The sequence below is a fragment of the Microcaecilia unicolor genome, chromosome 7 (genome assembly GCF_901765095.1).
Source record: "Microcaecilia unicolor chromosome 7, aMicUni1.1, whole genome shotgun sequence".
NCBI lineage: Eukaryota > Metazoa > Chordata > Amphibia > Gymnophiona > Siphonopidae > Microcaecilia > Microcaecilia unicolor.
Window position 1 is genome coordinate 110,748,885 of NC_044037.1, and position 16,295 is coordinate 110,765,179.

Genomic DNA, 16,295 nt, shown 5'->3' on the forward strand with positions numbered 1-16,295 from the left:
TTTTCACCCTTACCACATGTAGCCTCTCCTATCAGTGCATAATTATTGCAGTCCATTGCCATTTCTCTTTACTGGATGCACAGTTAAATGTGATGAACCAGAACTGGTTTGCATTGCTCTTGTTTGACCCACGAAATATGAACTTTACATTTGTGACTAGAAAACGCAAATAGTGAGAATAATACGTTAGCAGGGCGTGTCATCGGTTCCTTCTATATTCAAATAATATCTCTTTCCTACTTTTAGGAAATAAACTAGCAAGTAAATCACAAGTGGGAGTGTGAAATGTGTATATTGTGGAGAAAGCCGACATAAGCACACTTTACCCATTGGCTCTGTAGCTCAGTGGTAAGAGCACTGGTTTTGTAAACCAGGGGTCATGAGTTCAACCCTCATTGGTGCCTTGTCCTGTTTTTTTGGTAAGCGGGGTTTGGGTTGAGTCAGAGCTCTTCCTACTTCTGTCTGTAAATATATTTTTCAAGAAATAAAAGTTTTCAAAAACATATGATCCTACCTTGGAAAGGATAGCTCCTATGGCGGAATTCACAGCTTTGTACTGCTTGCCAGAACCATGAGACTGTTGGATTCTCTAAAGACTTAAGTGAGTGATCACCAGCCTGAAAATTTGAGGGTGCTGCCCAAGTTGTTTGAAAATGAGCTGTAGGATTGAAACTTGGTATTTTGGGTTTATGCCTTTTTTGTAAGCTTTACATTCCTTTCCCCTAAAAAACATGTTTCCACATTGAAATGAGGAAAGGTGCCCATTCTAAGTTTTGGCTCTTTCCTGGAAATAATTAGTCATGCTCTTAAGTTTCCTGAGTTCTTTTGATGCGTTCTAACCAAGAAAGGAGAGCAAATGGACAGAAAGAACTCCTGCCACATGTGCATTAAAAAAACACATCTCTATTGAAAGAGGGGGAATAGCAAAGCAAACCAAAAGGGGGAAAGTGACTTTATTTTCTGAGAAGTGTGTTTTTGAAACGTGATTGTTAAGTCGTGCTCTCTCTGAGTTACCAGAGAAGGAAAGGTTTATCCTGTGGTAGGCTCTGTAGCTCAGTGGTCAGAGCACTCACTAGTTTTGTTAACCACCGTTCATGAGTTCAACTCTCATCACAGCTTAGCTTGCTCTTTCTTGTCAGTGTCAGCTTCCTTAATTCCAGCTTGCTCTCACCCATAGATTACTTCCCTTAATGAACATACTCTGGATTTCAGATTCTAGGGAAGTGTACACTGCTAACACTTTTGTTTTATCTGATTGTTTGTCCTGATTTTCAGATATTTTTTTCAGTTGTTTTTACACTTTCACTTTTATAACCATTTTAGAATGCAAATTAAAACTTCAACATGCATTCCAAAATGTGCTTTTGAGGTCAATGCGCTTTTAAATCCATGTAGCTTGCACTCGATGAATACATGTACACTTGCCAATCGAATGCGCACTAATGAATGCACATCCCTCTCAGATTCATTAAACAAACCATGGAGTTTAGATGCTCTGAATTCACTGATTACGTTTGGTTACACTGACTGAACATCTCTGCTGATATTTTACTGCTATCTACAGGACCAGCCTCTGCCAGTAGTATGATCTCCTTCTTTCTCTCCTCTAGGGTTCAGTTTAAATTCATACATAAGTAAATCTCCTTCTCTGAGGCAACCTAAAGAAGGTAACTGTTCTTCAGTGCCAGTAGGATTTCCTCCCAGAGAGTCTTACACTGACACTTCACAATGAATCTTGAGAAATTAAAAGCCAGTCCACGAGATAACACCTTCATCCCCATCTAGGGATCACAAAAGGTGTCTAGAAAGTAGAACACCATTTCACTCATTTCCATGCTAGCTTTGCTGAATGCTGCCATAGCAACCTATGTTGCATGATATTTGACCTCAGCAGCCTTCTTAGTTCATCTTCCTTGAGTGGCTGTCCAATGTGTAAGTACTAGACTCAAAAAGCCTTTAGGAATCCTACTTCATTCATCTCCCAAATTTGATTCACTTCCACAACATTTTTAGAAAGTCTCTTCCTTCATTTTTTTTTCAAGTACACATAGAAACTTTGGAAGGGCTTGATTCATGTTGAACAATCTGTATGGCCCTCCTGCAATGCCACTCTATCCAAGGACAGAGGGTCCAACTTTTAACATCCGACAGCAGAGTATAATTTGAATCCTGCTTGGTAGATTTGGAGGCCAAAACGAACAACACTCATATGCCAAACCATAGGTTTATAGTTGGCATCTAACTCAACTAATGAAGTAGGAAGACGATCTAATATCGCTTGTCTCTTAATATCTGCAGACATTTTGGATATATGATCACGGACTGCTTTTCCTGCATCCCAAAAGATAAACAGATGAGCATCATCATTGTAGTTGAAATGAACATATTCCTCCTCCTCCTCCCATATCCATCCCTTTCAGTTTGGGACCTTCTTCCAGCATGCAGAGACCAGACTTCTCCCTCTTCCATCTTGAGGGATGTGCCCAGTACTGCCCGCACTTTTTCCAGCAGATCAGCTATGAGAGAGGGATGTACAGCGGCAGACGCCACCCGATTACATTATTAGTTTGACCATTAAATTAGCACTGACTCCTGAGACGAACATTCAGCTTGGGATCTTCTTCCAGTGTGCAGAGACTGGACTTCTGCCTCCTACATCTTGAAGGACGTGCCCACTACTGCCTACGTCTTTTCCAGCAGGTCAGCTGAGCAAAAGACAGAGCGATGTACAGCAGTAGACACCACCCGATGACATCATTAGTGTGACTGTTAAATTAGTGCCGACTCCTGAGGCAAACATTCAGCTTAGGATCTTCTTTCAGCATGCAGAAACCGGACTTCCACCTCCTCCATCTTGAGGAATGAGCCCGCTACTGCCTGTGCCTTTTTCAGCAGATCAGTTGAGCAAGAGAAAGAGCAACATACAGCACCAGACACCACCTGATGGTTACTGCAACTGTTAGTGTTGACTCCTGAGGCATCATGTCTCAGGCATTGCGCTGAAGGGGCATGCAAAAGGGGCACACCCCTTTGTGTGCCTCGTGTGCTCCTAGTGTACCCAGCGTGACCTCCCGGGCCTACTCATCCCAAAATTTAAGAGCCTCCCTCAGAACCTAGTACAATCTCCATTTCAAAATGGCCGGGCCTAAAATTGCTTTCTACTGGTCTATATACCTTGTATGCTGGTTCATATGCCTAGAGTTAGCGCCCTCCCCTCGCTGTCGCTGTCGCTACAACTCTACCACAATAAATGGTACTACCATCCACAATACGACTCCTTCGCTGAGTCCGATAGAACTGGTCTCAAAAACCATAAGGATAGCAACAACAAGAAATAAAAACAAATCAAGAGCTGGTCAGCGATTAAACCAACTAAGGATCAAGCTGTCCCAGACTGAAAATAGAGACACCATTCTCATGCTTCTCATAAAAGCCCCTCGGTCTGTAACAAGGCCCAACTCTTAAATAATTGGCTGAGTGAATTTTAACCGGGATGCGTATTTCATACAGAAACATGGCTACAATCTTCATCTGACCCTGTAATTAATAAGCTATGCCCCCCAGGCTAAATGAGCTATGCCCCCCTGCCTACAACATTATCTCACAATCTCAGGTGAAAACAAGGGGAGGAAGAATAGCAGTGATCTACAACAAGGGGTTCACTATCAAAATGACGGACTCACACAACTCTCTAACATTAGAAATCATGGCAGGATAGACCGACTTTCATAATGTTCTACTTCTCCCCAGGCAGCTGGCCCCAGGCCAGGTGTATATTCTATTACTTTGTTTTCAAAAACTCCTTAAGACTCGCAGTTCAACTTGCTCTTAGGAGACATCAACATATTTAGAGGACTCAGAAGACCCCCAAGGTTTGAGATTTAAGAGACATACTCTCAGCATGGAACTATTCTCCAACCAAATCAGAAGTAACCCCACCTAAAAGGACACCAACTGGATCTACTAGCACATACCAAAAATTCCACACCAACACAGTCAATCAGAATATCAGACATGGGACCCAACCATATGGTCAGAACAACACATGCTAAGCTTCATATTAAGATGAGACAAAAAAAGAAAGCATATCTTGAAACCAAGGGTGAAAATAGAAACAAGAGGCAAAATAGACCCCGACCAACTCTTGTAGCAGTCAATCGCTCTCAGCTAGCCAAACACTGGGAAAACTACAGAACTGAACAGCCTAGTTTCAGTGAGCAAACTGAATGAAATTGCCCCTAAACACTGGAAAATGAAGACCATAAGCAAAAACAATGAATGTTTGATTTGGAGCTACTGACTCTGAAACAAAACTGTAGAAAATTAGAGCAGAAATGGACAAAGTCAGCTAATGCTGAGTTGAAACTAGAATGGAGACAAGCTATATATAGATACAAGTCTCTGATAAGTAAGAAGAGAAAAGTATGGTACTCACAGCAAATTGGAACAGATACTTCAAACACCAAAGCACTCTTTCACCTTGTCTCTCATTTGTCAGACACAACTCACACTCAACAAAATTAGGATGAAAAATCATCAGCGAACGATCTCGCAACATTCTTTCAAACCAAGATTGCCAATATTAGATCACAATTCACAGATTCTGAGGAGAAACACACAGACATCAGTAACAGTCACCCCACGGACTTGTCCTGGTCTGATTTCCACCTGGCAAAATAGGCTAATTTCACAGCGCTGTTCCATAGGTACTCCAAAACACACTGCATAGTAGATCACTGCCCATCCTATCTACTAAGATCCCCTCCGGTCGCATTCATACGAAACCTATTTCTATGGATTCAAAACCAACTGTCTGCTGGAGAATTCCTATCTACCATGGGAGAGATCATTATTACCTTACTCATCAAAGATGTGTCTTGCAAACTAGCTTCCAACTATAGACCAGTAGCCTCAATCCCACTACTCACAAAACTAATGGAGTGTCTAGCATGCCTTCAGCTTAATGAATACTTAGCCCAACATGATGCTCTACACTCTTCCCAATCAGGTTTCAGAGCTAACCACTGCACACAAACAGTACTAGTATACATAACAGACAAAACCAGATTGATAGTAAGGCGCTACTACTACAATTCGATCAATTCTCTGCCTTCGATCTAGTGGGCCATGATATACTAATCAGCGAGCTCAAGAACATAAGAATCGAAGACAAGGTACTAACCTGGTTCAAAGGTCTTCTGGTCACCAGATCGTACAAAGTAAAACAAAAAGGGGTCCTATCGGAGAGCTGGAGAAACCACTGTGGAGTCCTTCAGGGATCCTCCATCTCCCCAATGCTATTCAACAATACCTACACACATTAGGGTTAGAACTATCCCAAGAGGGCGTCATTAGTTATAGTTATGCAGACAATATTTCAGTTATTGTCCTGGTTTCGTCTAACATAGCTCAAGTGTTGGGACTGGTAGAAACCTGTTTAAACTCCATAAGCTCCTGGATGAGGAAGCACAAACTAAAGCTCAACTCAGATAAAAACAAATTTCTGCTCTTTCACTATAACCCAGACTCACTACAAAGTCAAATCAAGGCTGCAGACACAAAATTCACACTACAGACAACAACCAAACTACTGGGAGTTCAGCTAGATCAGACACTATCATTTAATTTACATAGTAAACTCCTCCTTCTCCCTGCTGAGAAAGCTCTGACGAATCAGATAATACTTTAGACTGCTGGTCCAGTCATTACTATTACTGAAACTAGAATACTGCAATCTCCTACTACTAGGTGCTAAAAAAAAAACACATAAGAAAACTACAGTCTGTCCAAAACACAAACACGATCGTGTCACTCATCTATTCAAAGAACTACATTGGCTGCCAATAGAGGCTAAGATTACAATCAATCTGGCTTGCACCCTGTTTAAAATCCTAACAGGGGATTGCCCAAGTTACCTCATTTCACATATAGAATATAACTATGCCATCAGATCGAGAAGAACTTTCAACCACTCCCTTTTTTGCATTCCCCTCACTTAAAGGGGTAAAAAGAATCAGCATATTTGCACAACTACTGGCCTACCAAGCCCCTAGAACATGGAAAGACCTAGCACTAAAACTGGACCACCTTAACAACTGTACACTGTTGAGACAACTCAAAACAACTTTATTCAAAAAATATCTATGCTCATAATACACTTCTGTTTTGAAACCGCACAATGCATTCGTGAATCTTCTCATGTCTGATATCTGTATTTTAACTGCTATGTAATTCCCGAGGGTCTGTCTCAGCTGCCTCTTCTTGTAACCCCGTAAACTGCTTTGAACTTCTTGGTACAAGTGATCTAGAAATCTGAATAAAGTAAACTGTTGAGTTTTCTCTTTGTATTTATTTCTTTTATAGTTATCATCTTGTCCTTTTGCAATGCATCTTCTTTCCCAACTCATCTGTGAGTTTTAGGATTTTGTTTTGTTTTATGCACTTCTTTTCTAATTTTCACTTCAAGCATTCCTCTAATGCTCTAAACCCCAGGTCCAAAAGCCAACTTAGGTGGTGGTCATATATGACTTGTTGCAACTATAAATGAGGACACAGAATGTTCATGAGACATACGTGTGAAAGTCAATTCAATAACTAGGTGCAAATGGGTTTACGCTTTTGTGCGCATAACGGCAGAAGAAATTAGCACTTAAACATGTAAACACTATTCTATAAGGCATGTGTAAAGGCTATAACCCCTAATTCTATAACCTTAGCACCTAAATTTATTTTTGTTGCATTTGTACCCCACACTTTCCCACTCATGGCAGGCTCAATGCAGCTTACATATTGTATACAGGTACTTATTTGTACCTGGGGTAATGGAGGGTTAGGTGACTTGCCCAGAGTCACAAAGAGCTACCTGTGTTTGAAGTGGGAATTGAACTCAGTTCCTCAGAACCAAAGTCCACCACCCTAACCACTAGGCCACTCCTCCGAACAATGTAAGCTCCATTTGTTAATTAAGATTACAGAATACTAGCACTTACACATGTGAATGCCACATTCACCGTGGCAAACAGATGATCCAGCTGCCCTTACTATTCCCTATTTTCCTTCTCTTTATTTTCAAGTAATAAATGATCATAGGCTTGTCTTGCCTTCTCCATTATGGGCTAAATGGGAACCTATGCAAAAAAGGCTTTGTTTTGTTTTTTTTGGCACCCACTGTATGGAACTCCTTACCTTGTTCATTGAAATCTGAGAGCTCAAATACAAACTTTAGATTTGTTTTAAAAATGTATCTCTTTCAATTGACATTTAACCCTATTTGAAATACTTTATATTGCTATATTTTGCTTGCTGATGCGTGTTGCCTTTGGACATGGCTGGCTGGCAACCACAGTCCAGCAACTTATTTTAAGTTCATGCGATCTTTTCTTGTTGTTTTTACTTTCCTATTTTTAACAGATTTCCTTTCCTATCTTTTATTAAGTTTCTTCTTTTTGTAAATTGCTTTGACTTGTTATTCCAAAAGGGTGGCATACCAAATTCAATAAATGATAAACGATTCATACGCATGCTTTCCCCCCCTAATTCTATAAAGGGTGCTTTGAGATGCACATGCAGCTTTGGGCATATGCCCAAATTGTGTGCAGATCTTAACTGAATAATTAGCCAATTAGCACCAATAATTGGCTTGTTATTATTGGTGCTAATCAATCAAAATGTATGCACATAATGTAGATCCCCTATGGGTGAGGTTTTTTAAAGAGGGTGGTACGATGGTAAAATCACGGTGTAGGGTCCCACGCTAACTCTCACCACTTAGGGAAGGTACAAAGAAAGGTGGGGAAATTCTGTATTTTGTATATTATACAGTGTGCAATTCAAGATGTTAAGCGAATTTCCCTAGATGTTACAAAATTTTAATGATGACAATATTGCACACTAACTTTTAAATGTATCAACTTTCAATCAATAAACTTTCCTCTGAAATTCTCAACACCACAAATCAGATAAGTAGTACAAATAATTACTTTTTCTGTTACTTAGAATTACTTTAACAAGAAAATTGATTCTTTGTGTCAATTGCTTTCTGACAGATGTCCACTTTCTTCACTTTGCAATGTAACTGAATCTCAGCATAAACCTCCAGGTAAGTATTTACGTGTAAGTTTAAAGTCTCTGAAACGGTGTAGGTGGTGATTTTTGTACTTAGCTGCTTGAGTTGAACTTTCTTGAATGATGGTAACTTTTGTCTTTCGTGGTAGTTGGTGCACATGTTGCTTCCGCGTTGCTCCACCTGCGTCGTCGCTTAACAGCAGCAGTACCTGTACTCTAGTTAATTAAAAGAAATTGAAACCCTGTCTCCCTATCCTGTGATTTTTATAGGGATTTTTGTTATCAAAACTGTGGCCAACCTATCTAGAGTAAATCAATATAGTAACATAGTAGATGACGGCAGAAAAAGACCTGCATGGTCCATCCAGTCTGCCCAACAAGATAACTCATATTTGCTGCTTTTTGTGTATACCCTACTTTGATTTGTACCTGTGCTCTTCAGGTCACAGACCGTATAAGTCTGCCCCACACTACCCCCGCCTCCCAATCACCAGCCCCACCTCCCAACCACTGGCTCTGGCACAGGCACAGACCGTATAAGTCTGCCCAGCACTATTCTCACCTCCCCACCACCAGCCCTGCCTCCCAACCACCGGCTCTGGCACAGACCGTACAAGTCTGTCCAGCACTATCCCCGCCTCCCAACCACCAGTCCCGCTTCCCACCACCGGCTCTGGCACAGACCTTATAAGTCTGCCCAGCCCTATCCCCGCCTCCCAACCACCAGCCCCGCCTCCCGATCTTGACTAAGCTCCTGAGGATCCATTCCTTTGGCACAGGATTCCTTTATGCTTATCCCATGCATGTTTGAATTCCGTTACCGTTTTCATTTCCACCACCTCCCGCGGGAGGGCATTTCAAGCATCCACTACTCTCTCCGTGAAAAAATACTTCCTGACATTTTTCTTGAGTCTGCCCCCCTTCAATCTCATTTCATGTCCTCTCGTTCTACCACCTTCCCATCTCCGGAAAAGGTTCGTTTGCGGATTAATACCTTTCAAATATTTGAACGTCTGTATCATATCACCCGTTTCTCCTTTCCTCCAGAGTATACATGTTTAGTTCAGCAAGTCTCTCCTCATACGTCTTGTAACGCAAATCCCATACCATTCTCGTAGCTTTTCTTTGCACCGCTTCAATTTTTTTTACATCCTTAACAAGATACGGCCTCCAAAACTGAACACAATACTCCAGGTGGGGCCTCACCAACGACTTATACAGGGGCATCAACACCCTCTTTCTTCTGCTGGTCACACCTCTCTTTATACAGCCTAACAACCTTCTAGCTACTGCCACCGCCTTGTCACACTGTTTCGTCGCCTTCAAATCCTCAGATACTATCACCCCAAGATCCCTCTCTCCGCCCGTACCTATCAGACTCTCCCCGCCTAACACATACGTCTCCCGTGGATTTCTACTTCCTAAGTGCATCACTTTGCATTTCTTCGCATTGAATTTTAATTGCCAAACCTTAGACCATTCTTCTAGCTTCCGTAGGTCCTTTTTCATGTTTTCCACTCCCTCCGGGGTGTCCACTCTGTTACAGATCTTAGTATCATCCGCAAATAGGCAAACGTTACCTTCTAACCCTTCGGCAATGTCACTCACAAATATATTGAACAGAATTGGCCCCAGCACCGATCCTTGAGGCACTCCACTACTTACCTTTCGCTCCTCTGAGCGAATTCCATTCACCACCACCCTCTGGCGTCTGTCCGTCAACCAGTTCCTAATCCAGTTCACCACTTCGGGTCCTATCTTCAGCCCCTCCAGTTTATTTAAGAGCCTCCTGTGGGGAACCGTGTCAAAAGCTTTGCTGAAATCTTAGTAGATTATGTCCATAGCTCGTCCCTGATTCAATTCTTCTGTCACCCAATCAAAGAACTCAATGAGGTTCGTTTGGCACGATTTCCCTTTGGTAAATCCATGTTGTCTCGGATCTTGCAACTTATTGGCTTCCAGGAAATTCACTATCCTTTCCTTCAGCATCGCTTCCATTACTTTTCCAATAACCGAAGTGAGGCTTACCGGCCTGTAGTTTCCAGCTTCTTCCCTATCACCACTTTTGTGAAGAGGGACCACCTCCGCCTATCTCCAATCCCTCGGAACCTCTCCTGTCTCCAAGGATTTATTAAACAAATCTTTAAGAGGACCCGCCAGAACCTCTCTGAGCTCCCTCAATATCCTAGGGTGGATCCCATCCGGTCCCATGGCTTTGTCCACCTTTAGCTTTTCAAGTTGTTCATACACACTCTCTTCCGTGAACGGTGCTCTATCCACTTCAATCTCATTTGTACTTTTTGCAGTCCATCGCGGTCCTTCTCCAGGATTTTCTTCTGTGAAAACAGAACAGAAGTATCTATTTAGCAAATTTGCTTTTTCTTCATCATTATCCACATAGCAGTTCGCAGTATCTTTTAGTCTCACAATTCCCTTTTTAGTCATTCTCCTTTCACTAATATACCTGAAGAAAATTTTGCCACCCCCTCCTTACATTTCTAGCCATTTGTTCTTCCGTTTGCGCTTTCGCCAGACGTATCTCTCTCTTGGCTTCTTTCAGTTTCATCCGGTATTCCTCCTCGTGTCCCTTTTCATGAGTTTTTTTGTATTTCTGGAACGCCAACTCTTTAGCCTTTATTTTCTCAGCCATTTGCTTGGAGAACCATATCGGTTTCCTTTTTCTCTTGCTTTTATTTACTTTCCTTACATAAAGGTTTGTGGCCCTATTTATAGCTTCTTTCAATCTGGACCACTGTCCTTCCACTTCTTGTATTTCCTCCCATCCCATCAGCTCCTTCCTCAGGTATTCCCCCATTTTACTAAAGTCAGCATGTTTGAAATCCAGGACTTTGAGTTTTGAGTGGCCACCCTCCTCTTCAGCCGTCATATCAAACCAAACCGTTTGATGGTCACTGCTGCCCAGGTAGGCACCCACTCGGACATTTGAAACATTATCCCCATTTGTGAGTACCAGATCTAGCGTTGCTCCCTCCCTCGTGGGTTCTGACACCATTTGTCTGAGCAAAGCACTTTGAAAAGCATCCACGATCTCTCTACTTCTTTCCGATTTCGCAGACGGAACCGTCCAATCTACATCTGGCAGATTGAAATCTCCCAACAACAGCACCTCTCTTTTCTTCCCCAACTTTTGAATATCAGCGATCAGATCTTTATCTAGGTCCTCCAATTGTGTCGGAGGTCTGTAGACAACACCCACATGGACAGAGGTTTTATCCTTTCTTTTTAAGGTGATCCATATCGCTTCTTCCTTTCCCCAGTTCCCTGTCATTTCAGTCGCTGTGATATCATTTCTCACGTACAGAGCTACTCCTCCACCTTTACGACCCTCTCTATCCTTCCTAAAAAGATTATAGCCTGGTATGTTTGCATCCCATTCATGGGAACCATTGAGCCATGTCTCTGTGATTGCAACTATGTCCAAGTCTGCCTCCAAGATTAGGGCATGAAGGTCATGAACTTTATTGCTTAGACTGTGAGCATTTGTGGTCATCACTTTCCATCTACATTTCCAAGTATGTGTTTTGGTTTTAGTGATTTGGGGGTGTCTTTCTCTTTGGGTACCTTCATATCTTTTTGTTCCACCTTCTTTGCTTTTTCTTTCTCTTCCGCCTCAGTTTTATTTTCAGGAGCATCACAGTGCTGTAGTGGAGCAAAGGAATTCTGTAGGGGCAAAACTTGTGAGGGCGGATGCTTCTGTGTCACATAACGAAGCCTGCCTGAGCCTACTGTGAACCATCTATTCTTAGGTGGTATTATCCTTTGAGGCAGTGGTGAGAATTTGGTATGATTCTGTGCAGTATGATTTTGTGCAGTCCTAGAAGTTGCTTTAAGTGCATTCAATTCCTGCTTTACTTTGCTGAGCTCCTGTTTTAAACTAGCAAGCTGAAGACAGATAGGACAAGCTTTAAGTCTCCAGAAGCTTGGTCTTGAAACTAAAGCACCACAATTATTACAGAGAATAAAAGTCATCTTGATTTGTTGAAATGGGTATGAACAGGTGTACTATGATGGGGTTGTAATTAGGGTGGGGTTAATTTATGATATGTAGTATATTTGGTAAAGCTATATAGGAAGTGTCAGTCTTGGGGTGGGTGGGTTGTGGGGCAGGGTGGGTGGGCTTAAGCATAAGACCTATGGAATGTGTTTGCTGTAACCTATCTCTAGAACAGCATTGAAATGCCCAGAGCCACAAGTGTAAGGTGGGGGAAATCAGAAAATAATCTTATCTGAGAAGATTCGTCCAGCTTCTGTTCTGTGTAGAGACAAAAACCACGTGGAGAGAAAAGCTCCACCTGTGCTATGTAATTACCTTACAACAAAAGCAGATGGGGGAGGGGAGGAGTTTCACACAGAATGGAAGCAGAGGGGAAAAAAATACAAGAGAAACTACTACCGATTTTAAAGCACTTGTTAAATCCAGTTCCTAGATTATCAACTATCAAATACAAATAGCCAATAAGCAGTTTTAAAATCAGTTACATAGAGTACAGATATCAATTAGAAATAGCCACTAAGCAGTTAGTTAGGAAACACAGATTATGAGATCACAAGTTTAGCTGAGCAGTTAAAAATAGGGTTGTTTTTTTTTTCCTGGTATAATAGAAATACAGTGACAGACTAGGATTGGGGGGGAGAGAGTAGATAATTAATGTTCCCTATTGTAGGATCTGCCTTATTACTTTTCCCTGCCTAATGAGGAACACTCTTCCATGTATGTTAATCACACCTTGTAACCAGTCACACATTTCATACCTCACTGCCCTCATACACAGCAGTTCAGCTAAGGACAACAGTCCTGTTTCAATTTTTAATCAGCACTAATTCTCACTGCAGACCGGTGCAAGGTGTTCACAACCCTGCTTCGTGACAGGTCAGTGGGAACACACCAGATTTGCACACTCACCCTTCACCAACAGGCTTCTACACAATTTGTAGCCCCTCCAAACTCAGGCAGACCCCTCAGTACAACCACCCATTAACACATATGCATTGCACTCAAAGTGTCAGTCATATGCACTGTGGCCACAACTCTGCTCTGAGACAGATCAGCGGAAACACAACAGTTTTCGTGCACACTCACTGTCAATAGCCACCTTCACTTGTTACCTGCAGGCTATTATACAGCTTATAGCCTATTTCAACTCAGGCAAGCCTTTCTGTATAACCACTTAGCAAATTAACACATATGCACTCCCTCAGTGCCAGTCAGGTGTGCTGTGGTTATCAGCTTGTCTCTTATACATACACAGACAGAGCATCTTTCATGCAGGTATATCTCCCTTGTACCTTCAGTCTCTCATCTTTACTGAATTCCACTCTCTCTATACCACCAGGTGTTCTGATACAGTCAAATTATACTCTATTGAGGTTTTCCTCCTCATCCACACTCAATTTTCCAAGCACACAGACAGAGCACCTCTCATACCGGTCCTGTCTCTCCTGTGTCTTCAGTTCCTCTCACCTTATATCAGACAACTCTTTATTTAAGCTCTCTCTCCTGTATAAATCAACTCTTACACATACACAGGCACAGCATCTTCCACACACAGGTCTGTCCTCTCCTGTGTCTTCAGTTCCTCTGACCTGGTCACCAGCTCTGTCTCCCCCTAGCAACAGGACTGCAGCTAGGCCATCTGACCTTGCAGCACCAATCAGACGCTAGCTTGTGGCAGGTGAAACAACTTTTATAGTTTGTAAACTTTTCCACAAACTCCATTTTGAAATCAAATTTTCCCATTAAAGTATATGGAGAAAATGGATTTCCATACAAAAGACACGATAAATTACATTACACTTATTCTTATTAAAGAATTATACCATCATCTCAGTCACTTTTTCCTGAATCCAATCCATGTTTGATATTTTTTTAACCATAAACAGGCACCATTTCACATCATTTGCATGTAAAACCCCTCCAAAGTGCCAGCAGACCCCGGGGCAGCCCTAGCAGACCCAGGATGGCTCCTTTACAGGGGACACCCAGCATTTTATTTATTTATTTATTTAAATACCCCATCTACAATAAATTTAGGTGTGTGATCTGTGCCTAAATTTTACTCACATCGTGAAACAAGGGACATGGAAATGGGAGGGTTATGGGCAGTTCGGGATGGATTGTGGGTGTGGTTTTTGGTTACACGTGCAATTATAGAATAAGGAGGCTCTGCACCCAAATTTAGGCACAGGCATTTGCACCACATTTTCATTGGTGCAAATGGATACCCCTAAATTGAAACACGACCCCTGGGACTTAAGTATTATTCTATAAACCATGCCTAACTTTAGGTGCAGCTTATAAAATAGCACTCAGCATTTTTTTGTGCCGATTTTTGTATCATTTATAGAATCTAGCCCTTTGTGTGCACAGCAGTATTCTGTAATGTGAGTACACAAGTCACATTGTGAGTAACTGCAAGGGGACATTCACAGGGAGAGGCACATAGGTATGTCATACTGTCATTTATGGGCTAAAGTGGCATATTTAGGTGCATAAATTTACACCCAGGGGCAGCCCGTGGCAGGGATGAGATGCCACCCTAGCTCCAGCCTGGTCTTGCATCTCCCCCCTTCCCTCAACTCTATTCCTCGTGTTTACCTTACTTTTCTTTTCGAAAAAGCGGCAGAGATTCCCATAGGCTGCCTTGCCATAGTGCCACCAGCACTGGCCTCTTCACTCTACTGTGTGCTGCTTCTGAGAAAACAGGAAGTTACATCAAGGTGGGCCGCAGTAGGGAGAAGGGGCTGGTGCCGGAATCACGGCCGCCTTTTGGAAATGAAAAAAATAAGGTAAACATGGGGAAGCGAGTTGAGAAGGGGAGAGTGCCGCTCCTAGAGTGTGGCACCTGAGGCCCCCACCTCAGTTGGGTTAACAGAAGGGCTGCCATTGTTTACACCTGCCATAGACATAAGTGGGTGTGCCTAACTGTTGCCACATAAATGCTGTCTTACCCTAGTATTCTATAATGGAATCTGTGCACCCAGTTGTCTTTATGGAATTTGCACCCAGCATACTGCATTTTGGTGCCTTTTATAAAATCATCTGCACAGCGCGGCAATTGCAAGGGGGTGTACATGTGGGTGGAGTATGGCTGGGACATGGGCATAGCTTCCCATTACATGTGAAACGTACAGACTACTGTAAATTACATATGTCCTTGCAGCAGTTGAGTGCCCATAAATACACCAGGTCTACAGCACCTAAATGTTAGGTATGCAATGCTAGGTTAGGTTAGTATTCTATAATGGAACTGATGCACACAGATATCATTATAGAATAGGCTCTCACTGTGCAGCATCGAGGCCCCCACTTATAGAATTACCACATATTGTTATTCTGAAAGGTGGAATACAAGTATACTTTCAAGAACCACTCAAACCATTTCCAGAGAATGCCTCCTGTCTATACATCTTAAACTCTGCATTCTGCCATCTATATCTCTCTCTATATATAAGTAGCACCATTTCTAAAATCACCACTTGTACATATTGGGCTGCATTCAGTAAATGGCTCCCAAAATTTAGATGCTGGAAAGCATTTATAAGTACATAAGTAATGCCATACTGGGAAAAGACCAAGGGTCCATCGAGCCCAGCATCCTGTCCACGACAGCGGCCAATCCAGGCCAAGGGCACCTGGCAAGCTTCCCAAACGTACAAACATTCTATACATGTTATTCCTGGAATTTTGGAGTTTTCCAAGTCCGTTTAGTAGCGGTTTATGGACTTGTCCTTTAGGAAACCGTCCAACCCCTTTTTAAACTCTGCTAAGCTAACCGCCTTCACCACTTTCTCCGGCAACGAATTCCAGAGTTTAATTACACGTTGGGTGAAGAAAAATTTTCTCCGATTTGTTTTAAATTTACTACATTGTAGTTTCATCGCATGCCCCCTAGTCCTAGTATTTTTGGAAAGCGTGAACAGACGCTTCACAACCACCTGTTCCACTCCACTCATTATTTTATATACCTCTATCATGTCTCCCCTCAGCCGTCTCTTCTCCAAGCTGTATAGCCCTAGCCTCCTTAGTCTTTCTTCATAGGGAAGTCGTCCCATCCCCGCTATCATTTTAGTCGCCCTTCGCTGCACCTTTTCCAATTCTACTATATCTTTCTTGAGATGCGGCGTCCAGAATTGAACACAATACTCAAGGTGTGGTCGCACCATAGAGCGATATAACGGCATTATAACATCCTCACACCTGTTTTCCATAC

General features: G+C 42.2%; 1 non-coding gene across 1 annotated transcript; it reads left to right on the top strand.

Annotated features, from left to right (window-relative positions):
* The first annotated feature begins 331 nt into the window (after positions 1-331).
* TRNAT-UGU lies at positions 332-404 on the top strand. Its single transcript has one exon. It is a non-coding gene; the product is annotated as a tRNA-Thr (tRNA).
* Positions 405-16,295: the final 15,891 nt, after the last annotated feature.